General features: G+C 39.2%; 1 pseudogene; it reads left to right on the top strand.

The window, feature by feature from the left end:
* Positions 1-3401: 3401 nt before the first annotated feature.
* LOC111159267 lies at positions 3402-7987 on the top strand (annotated as a pseudogene).
* The last annotated feature ends 375 nt before the right edge of the window (positions 7988-8362 follow it).

Below are 8362 nucleotides of genomic sequence, written 5' to 3'. Positions count from 1 at the left end.
TCAATTTCTAGCATCACAGAATAAAAAAATTTGACTCTAAAATGAAAAATGATGAGCTCTCCCTTGCCCATGAGAGTGGTGCACACAGAAATGTCATGGGCTCTTGCTTTTTCCTTCAATTCAGGAGAAGACATTTAAGTTCTTGTATCAACATATTCAACACATATCACAGTTATCAGTGTTAGCAACAGACTCTTTCCCAACGTGAACCTGGCCATTAAAAGTTTTTAATCCAGTCTCTTGAAAGTATAAACTCTGACCCCTTGCTGCTAAAATTTTAATCTTTAGGGAGATGGTATCAGGTCCGGAATACTAAATTTCTATAAGGCTCGGTCCCTAAGCCTCCTGGCGTTCCAGGGATTATAATAACTGCACATTATAGTTACCTGCAGAAAGGGATATACTGAGCTGTTGCTTGGCCTGGTAGTATAAAATCAATTTTTTAACCATGATACTGTGGTTTCCTTCTTTTGGAAGGAAAAAATATCTCTCTTCGGAATTTTAGACCAAAATCTGTACCACATATGCCTTTGGGGCTCAAATTTTACTGTCTTCCTCTTCTATAGACCTTCAAGTTAAGAAAACAGCACCACAGTTTATCCTGAGCCAGTGATACAAAAGAGAGCTAGCGGAAATAGAAAACAAAACTTATTTGGGCAGAGTACTATCAACCCAGCCTCGATAAGAGTAACACAGACCAGCCCCACTAAAAAAAGATGTGCTCAAAATTTAAAATTATAAAAGAGCAAACGCAAAAACAGAAAAAAATAAGAGTATGTGCAGACACATCACAGAGCAGATTTATACCATCAAGAACTTCAGGTAATAGAATGATCTAACAGACATTATAAAATATTGGTTAATATTTTTGAAGGAATAGAATAAGAAACCTCAGAAGGGTTTTTGTTTTAGAAAAGAGCATAGAAATTTGAAAAAAATAAACAAAAAACAAAGAGACAGTCTAGAATCAAAAAGGTACTCAGAAGGGGCACCTGGGTGGCTCAGTGGTTAAGCCTTTGTCTTCGGCTCAGGTCATGATCTCAGAGTACTGGGATTGAGCCCCACATCGGGCTCTCTGCTGAGCAGGGAGCCTACTTTCCCCTCTCTCTCTGCCTGCTTCTCTGCCTACTTGTGATTTCTGGCAAACAAATAAATAAAATCTTTTAAAGAAGTGTACTCAGAAAAAAATAGATTAAACAGCAGATTATACATAACTGAAGAAAGAATTAATTAGCTGGAATATAGCTCTTAGGAATTACCCAGAATCTATCTCTCTCTCTCTTTCTCTCTCTCTCTCTCTCTCTCTCACACACACACACACACACACACATTTTTATATACACACACAGATACAAAGAATGAAGAAGTACAATTTGGCAGTATATATTGAATTTAAATTGGGCAAAGCTTTTGACCCAGTAATTCCACTTCTTAGAGTACATCCAAGAGAACTGGTGTATAAGCACAATGAAGCATTGGCAGAGTATAGCTAAATAAATACTAATTAAATACTTGAATACCATGGATCTTTACAGAGAGTGACGGAGATTAATACATACTCACAAGGAATTTTTTGAGTACAGGAAAGCAATTTCAGAACAATACAAACAGTAACATCGCTTATGAAAAATCATAGGAAATCAGGAACAAGAAAGAGATTCTTGGTTATCCAAGGCAGGATGGGGATAGAGATAAATATAAGGGAGGGAGTGGAAGAAGTATCTTCAGTGATTTCATTTCTGTCTATTTCAGGAGTCTGGGGATTTGGTGGGGGCATCTATGTGGTAAGTGGGAAATGCCAATGCTGAAATAGATCATAGGTCAGTTTCACACAGAGAAAAGCACCCTGGCTTTTGATGCAGCTCCCTGAGGTATGACTAACCATGAACTACAGGACAGTGTTCAAGAAAATAGTTCTAGGCACCTCATCATCGCTCTTAGAAATATCACAGATGACCAAAGGATAGCACACATTAATTGTGTTGGCCCAAATCAGGTTTCAAAACTAATTAGGTGTTTACCATTGTAATACCTATACACCAATAATGAGAAGCATAAGTGAAGCCCCTGAGACCTCAGTGAGTATCTCAGCCTGCATAATGGTGTAGGCAGACCTAAACGCACCTCATTTTCTCGATTTCCTTGGATTTTCTCCCACTGGATTTTCAGTGGGATGTTTACAAACCTGTGGGTACCTGATACTGAGGTCAAGGTATTGTACTCTAGACAGTCCTAACTGCTGCATAAATCAGCCTTGCCATTCAGAAATGACTCCTGGAATTTGTCCCTGTCATTATATTTGACCAGCAGGTAACATTCATTCTTGTTATTGATTTGTAAACATGTTCTGCATTTCTCATAGAAGCTAATAGTGTTGTTGTTTGAAGTAGATTCTCACTTATGGATTACTTGTTTACTACCATCCGTTGCTAGGTGTATTAGCATGCACTATCTCCCTTTAACACAGCAACCACTGTGAGTTAAATATTATCTTAATTTTAAAAATAAGGATATTGAGGGCGCCGGGGTGGCTCAGTTGGTTGAGCGACTGCCTTTGGCTCAGGTCATGGTCCTGGAGTCCCGAGATGGAGTCAGGAGTCAGGCTCCCTGCTCAGCAGGGGGTCTGCTTCTCCCTCTGACCTTCCCCCTCTCACACTCACTCACTCTCATTCTCTCTCTCTCTCTCTCAAATAAATAAATAAAAATCTTTTTAAAAAAATAAAGATATTGAGTCTCAAAAGGATTACGTAACTTTTTCAAAATCATCTGGCTCGTAAGTAGCATACCTTAAATTTATCCCCAGAGACTTCTATTCTGAAATCTTATTTTCATTGCAGCAACTGTACATCATGTTTTCCATATCCTATTTTGAACTTATTTGAGTTTTTCATGTATAGATTTTCTTTAAAAAATATAAGGTTTGTTTTAGATTTGTGTCATTTAAACCTCTGACACAATCATAGGACTAGTTAATGAAGCTAGAGATTTAGCATTCTTATAATACTGGATCAAGCTAATTCATCTGAAAAACTGATCAAATCACATTGGTTTAATCATCACTGCAGAGGGTACAGTTTTTCATAGTAAAATTGACTAAGAATAAGGTACTGATAGTTATTTACCTGTATATTTTGTAAAAAAAAAATTACGTTGGGTTTTTTTAAGTAGCAAATATTCCATTTGGAAGTTCAGAGGACTCTACAGGGTGAACTGTGTTCCTTTCAAAAACAATTACATTTCTTCTCTCTCAAGGAGCAGATTTCTCATATTTAATAATACTTCCAAAATATTATTTGATATTTGGTAATATTTTCGATACTACTTGCCAATTCTTTTCATTGTTTGGCACTTGCTTTTTCGGTGGTCTGGCTTATTTCTTGCTGGGAACCTGGGATGCTGGGATGACCTCAAAACTGGAAGTGGCTGCAGGTTAGTTGATCTTTCCTTTAAAAAAAAAAAAATCCTGTGTTGGTATCATCTTCCCATTTCCTTGGACTCAGCTACAGATTCCCCTGTAACCTAACCAAATATTTCCCTATTCTGTCCACTATGCTCCATCTTTACCAAGGCCCCTCAAGCCAGCACCACATTGCGCCAAGACTACTGCAGTATTCTGAAAGGTCTTTCTGTTTATTCTCTCACTCCTCTACATTAGTCCCCTTAAAGTAGCAAGGTTATCCTGTCATTTGTAAATTCGATCATGACATTGTCTTTCAAATTTTGCACTGTCTTCCCATTGCACTTAGAATAATGTTTAAACTCATTATGACTTACAAAGCCACAGGTGATCTGACTTCCGCCTAGTTCTTGGGTTAATCTTGTATCACTCTACCCACCACATGGGCTTCGCTGTTCCTCCAAAGTGCAAAGCTCTCACTTCAGGGCCCTTGCAATTTGCAGTTCGCACTGCGATGCTCTTCTACTCTATCTTAGCATGGCTGGTTTGCTTGTATTGTTTATGCATCATTTAAAATATCTCCTCCACAGAGAGTTTCCTCCGGACTAATTTAAAGATTTTATTTATGTATTGATTTGAGAGACAGAGAGTGTGTGAGTGGGAGAAAGGGCAGAGGGGGAAGGAGAAAGGCAGAATCTCAAACAGACTTTGCACTGAGTATGGAGCCCAATGCGGGCTCCATCATGACCTGGGCTGAAACCAAGAGTCAGACGCTTAACTGACTGAGCCACCTAGGCACCTCCTGGTAAATTTTAAATGAGCCAGCAAAACACTATCAAATCACCCTAGATTAACTCTCTCCATAGTACTTACCATTGTCAGTAATTATCTTACTTATTTACTTTTCTTTTTTCCTTTCTTTTTGATTTGTCTGCCCTCCACAACAGAATGTATGACACAATAGAATGAAAGACAAGAGGGTGTGTCTTTTTGTTATTTAGCAGAAATTCACACATACCTAGAAGTCTTTGATAAATAGAAAGTGCTCGAAAATATTTTTTAAAACATTTTAAAAAGATTTTATTTATTTATTTGACAGAGAGATCACGAGTAGGTAGAGCAGCTGGCAGAGAAAGAGGGGGAAGCAGGCTCCCCGCTGAGCAGAGAGCCCGATGTGGGACTGGATGCCAGAACCCTGAGATCATGACCTGTGCTGAAGGCAGAGGCTTAAACCAGGTGCCCCTCGATAAATATTTTTTTTAAATATTTTATTTATTTATTTGACAGAGAGAGAGATCACAATTAGGCAGAGAGAGAGAGAGAGAAGCAGGCTCCCCGCCGAGCAAAGAGCCAGACGCGGGGCTCCATCCCCGGACACTGAGATCATGACCTGAGCCGAAGGCAGCGGCCCAATCCACTGAGCCACCCAGGCACCTCTCGATAAATATTTTTGAATGAAAAAATAATTTGTGCTTTTTAGATATTTTCCAGATAAAGTGGATATCAAATACTCTGATATTTTATTTTCCTCCTTGGACAATTGCCTGAATCCTATGTATTATTCAACTGATAGTCATCAATTAGGAAACAAAATATAGGGTCTAGTTTCAAGCTTAGTTATCAATAATGTGTGTGATAAAATTTTCTAATCTCTGTAGGCCACAATTTACCCACTCCTTATCAGAGATGAAGTTGGAATGGAAGGACAAGAGAGTGAATGTACTAAGAAAATATAGTATAATGGGACATCTATATAGGCTCACTTGAAGTTTGTGGTCACAACTTAAATGAGACCCATCAATGCATTTGTATGTTTTTCCCCAGACACAGTTTGGTCTAAGAGGGTAGGTGTAGAGTGAGCTGAAAATTGCATTTAGCCAGAAGTCACTTTTGTTAGATGAGGGCAAAAAAGAGCAACAGGGAAATGGAGGTGCGACCATGGGATTGATTATAATGATGGTTTGTGGGATACTCGGAGAGTGAATTATGAAGAAGTATGTGGGGAGGGCCTGAGAGCCTCAGTTTCTACTCTGCAGCGTATCCAACCCTTCCCTCCAGGGCCTGCACAGCTATTAAAGCACAAGGTCCTTGGTTATGGAGATTGGCAAAGGTCTAGAGGGTTGTAGTTCCTTTTTTTTTTTTTAAGATTTTATTGATTTGTCAGAGCACTTGAGAGCAATAGCGCACACAAGCAGAGGGGAGCGGCAGGCAAAGGGAGACGCAGGCTCCCCACTGAGCAAGCAGTCTGATGGGGTACTTGATTTCAGGACCTTGGGATCACGACCTGAGCTGAAGGCAGACGCTTAACTGACTGAGCCACAGGCGCCCCTACACAGCTGCAGTCCTGCTTCAGCTCCTTGTGCTGATTACCAACTCTCCCATCATTTTTGGTTGGTTGAGATTTCCTTTTTTACATGAAATCTCACTTCTGCATTCTGAACATGTTTCTCAATATGGAAGTTAGCAGTTTACCCAAGTATTTTGTTGAGAGTGTTTTTGGATATTTCATGTTCACAGTGTTGCCTAAAATGAAAATCTGCTTTAATTTTAATTCTTGCATTCTTATGATTAAACCCACTTGTTAATTTTGTTAGGTGCACCGATCTTTGATATTCCTTACATGTATGTATTTCTGTCTTGCTCTCACATAGCTGGCATAATATAAGCATGGAAGCATTGTGTCCACATATTCTATGTGTGTTATTCTTATAGGATTAGGAAATGTATCTTTTTGTTAGGTCTGTAGAGTACCTGAGGGACTCAGTGGATTTATTTCTCTTGCTGTTCTCAGGATTAAACCCTACACACAGCTTCCATTTATAGCCAGTCTATAATTATATGCACCAGGTAAAGTGATATTACGCTCTTCTAACAAATCAGCCCTGGAAACTCAGTGTAGTCTAACATAGCACAGATTTATTTTTTCACTTCTAGTGTATTTCCAGTTATCCTCTGTTTTCCACATTCCCTCAAATCCCAGGCTGGTGGGAGGTACCTCTACCTTCTAGTTGTATCAGGTAGAATATATCACTGTGGAAGAGGAGAACATTGTCCACCGGTAACTTAATTTGATCTAGAAGAGGCGTACTGCATTTCCTGAGCTAGCCCGTTTGCATGTACTATTCACAGTCGCACCTAAACCACAAAGGGGCTGGGAAGTGTGGTTTCCGAGGTGAACGAGATAGGAGCAAATTGGATATTGCTAAACACTAGCTTAAGGTCAATCAGGCTGACTTTTCCGGTTCTCATCAGATTTAAGTGTTCACTCAACAATCTGAACTAATCAAATGATGCAAATGTGAGTGTTAACTGTGCTCTGATCTGAGTCACTAGTCTCTTTGTATCTTTGGCCTTAAAGTAATGGACATTAATATTCTCAAATCATGCATAATGTAAATATGTTTCGAAACATTTTGTAGAGTGTAAACTAGACGAAAGGGATCTGTGTTTTGATTTTTTTGAAGTTTGTTTATTTAATTTCTACATACAACATAGGGGCTCAAATACCTACCCCCAAAATCAAGAGCCTCACACTCTTCTGACTGAGCCAGCCAGGTGTCCCGGTTTTAATTTTTTAATAGGGTGAATAGTAAAGTAAATATGTCACCTATGAGATCATTTAATTTATCCTTAATACACACTGGTTTTTATTTCAATAGGCATCATTACAAATAAGCCGGAGACCGAAAACCACACAATGGTGGTGGAGTTCATTATTTGGGGGTTAACAGAGGATCCTACACTTTTTTCTGTCTTCTTTGTGGTTTTTCTAGGAATCTATGTTGTGACCATATTGGGCAATATCAGCATAATCATGTTAATCCGCAGAAGCCCTCAGCTTCACACCCCAATGTACCTTTTCCTCAGCCATTTGGCCTTTGTGGATATTGGGTGTTCCATGTCAGTCATGCCCAGTATGATTGTGAGTTTCCTGTTGCTGGCTGCATAGCTCAGCTTGGCTCTGATGTTATCTTTGGAACAGCAGAGTGCTTCCTGCTGGCCACCACGGCCCGTGATCGCTATGTGAGCATCTGTTCTCCATTTCTCTACTCTACCCTCTGCCTTCCAGAGTCTGTATCATCCTATTGGCTGTTCCCTATCTGGGGGGATGTGTGAATGTGTCATCATTTACTGGCTGTTTATTGAGCTTGACTTTCTGTGGGTCAAATAAAATCAACCATTTCTTCTGTGACCTCCCACCATTAGCAAAACTTTCTTGTACCCATATCTATGTTGCTGAAGTATCTCCTGCCGTCTCAGCTGGGTCAGTCCTTGTAATCACACTGGTCATCATAGCTGTTTCATATCTATACATCCTGCACTCCATCCTACGTACGCACTTCCCCAAGGGAGGACACAAGGACTTCTCTATTTGTATTTCTCACCTCAGTGCGGTCACTTTGTTTTATGGGACAGTCACATTTGTCTATGTCACACCAAAGTCAGGTCACTCGTCTGACCACATTAAAGTGGTGTCTGTGTTCTACACAGTGGTGATCCCCATGTTGAACCCCTTGATTTACAGTCCGAAGCAAAGAGGCGAAAGAGGCCATGAGAAAATTGATGGCTAGAAGACATCGGTTATTTTGAAAGAAATTCAGTGTGATTCCAGAAATTGAAAAATGACAGTTTTCAGAACATATGTGATAGATGTTTATGTTTTCCATTAGCCTTATCACTTTATGTGAAGAACTATCTTAAACACAAAATACCAGTATGTTAACTAATGCCAACCTTAATTTATAATTTTCTGGAGTCACAGAATATTTCATGAAATTCAGCTGGGTTCAAATTAAACCCTTTCAGGGTTAGGAGACTTGGGAAATATAATTTCACTTTGTCTCTCCTTTGTTCATTGTTTACAGTCCATGATTAGAGAGTATTTTCTTTTTCTTCTGTTAGGTTCTATATTTTTAAAATAGCGTTTTGTAAATTAACATCTTAGAAAGCATCATGTATTCAATG

This window comes from Enhydra lutris, unplaced genomic scaffold (genome assembly GCF_002288905.1).
Source record: "Enhydra lutris kenyoni isolate GAN:26980312 unplaced genomic scaffold, ASM228890v2 scaffoldscaffold68, whole genome shotgun sequence".
NCBI classification, from domain to species: domain Eukaryota; kingdom Metazoa; phylum Chordata; class Mammalia; order Carnivora; family Mustelidae; genus Enhydra; species Enhydra lutris.
Note: the sequence above shows the minus strand (reverse complement) of the source record. Positions and strands in the feature narration are given on the sequence as shown.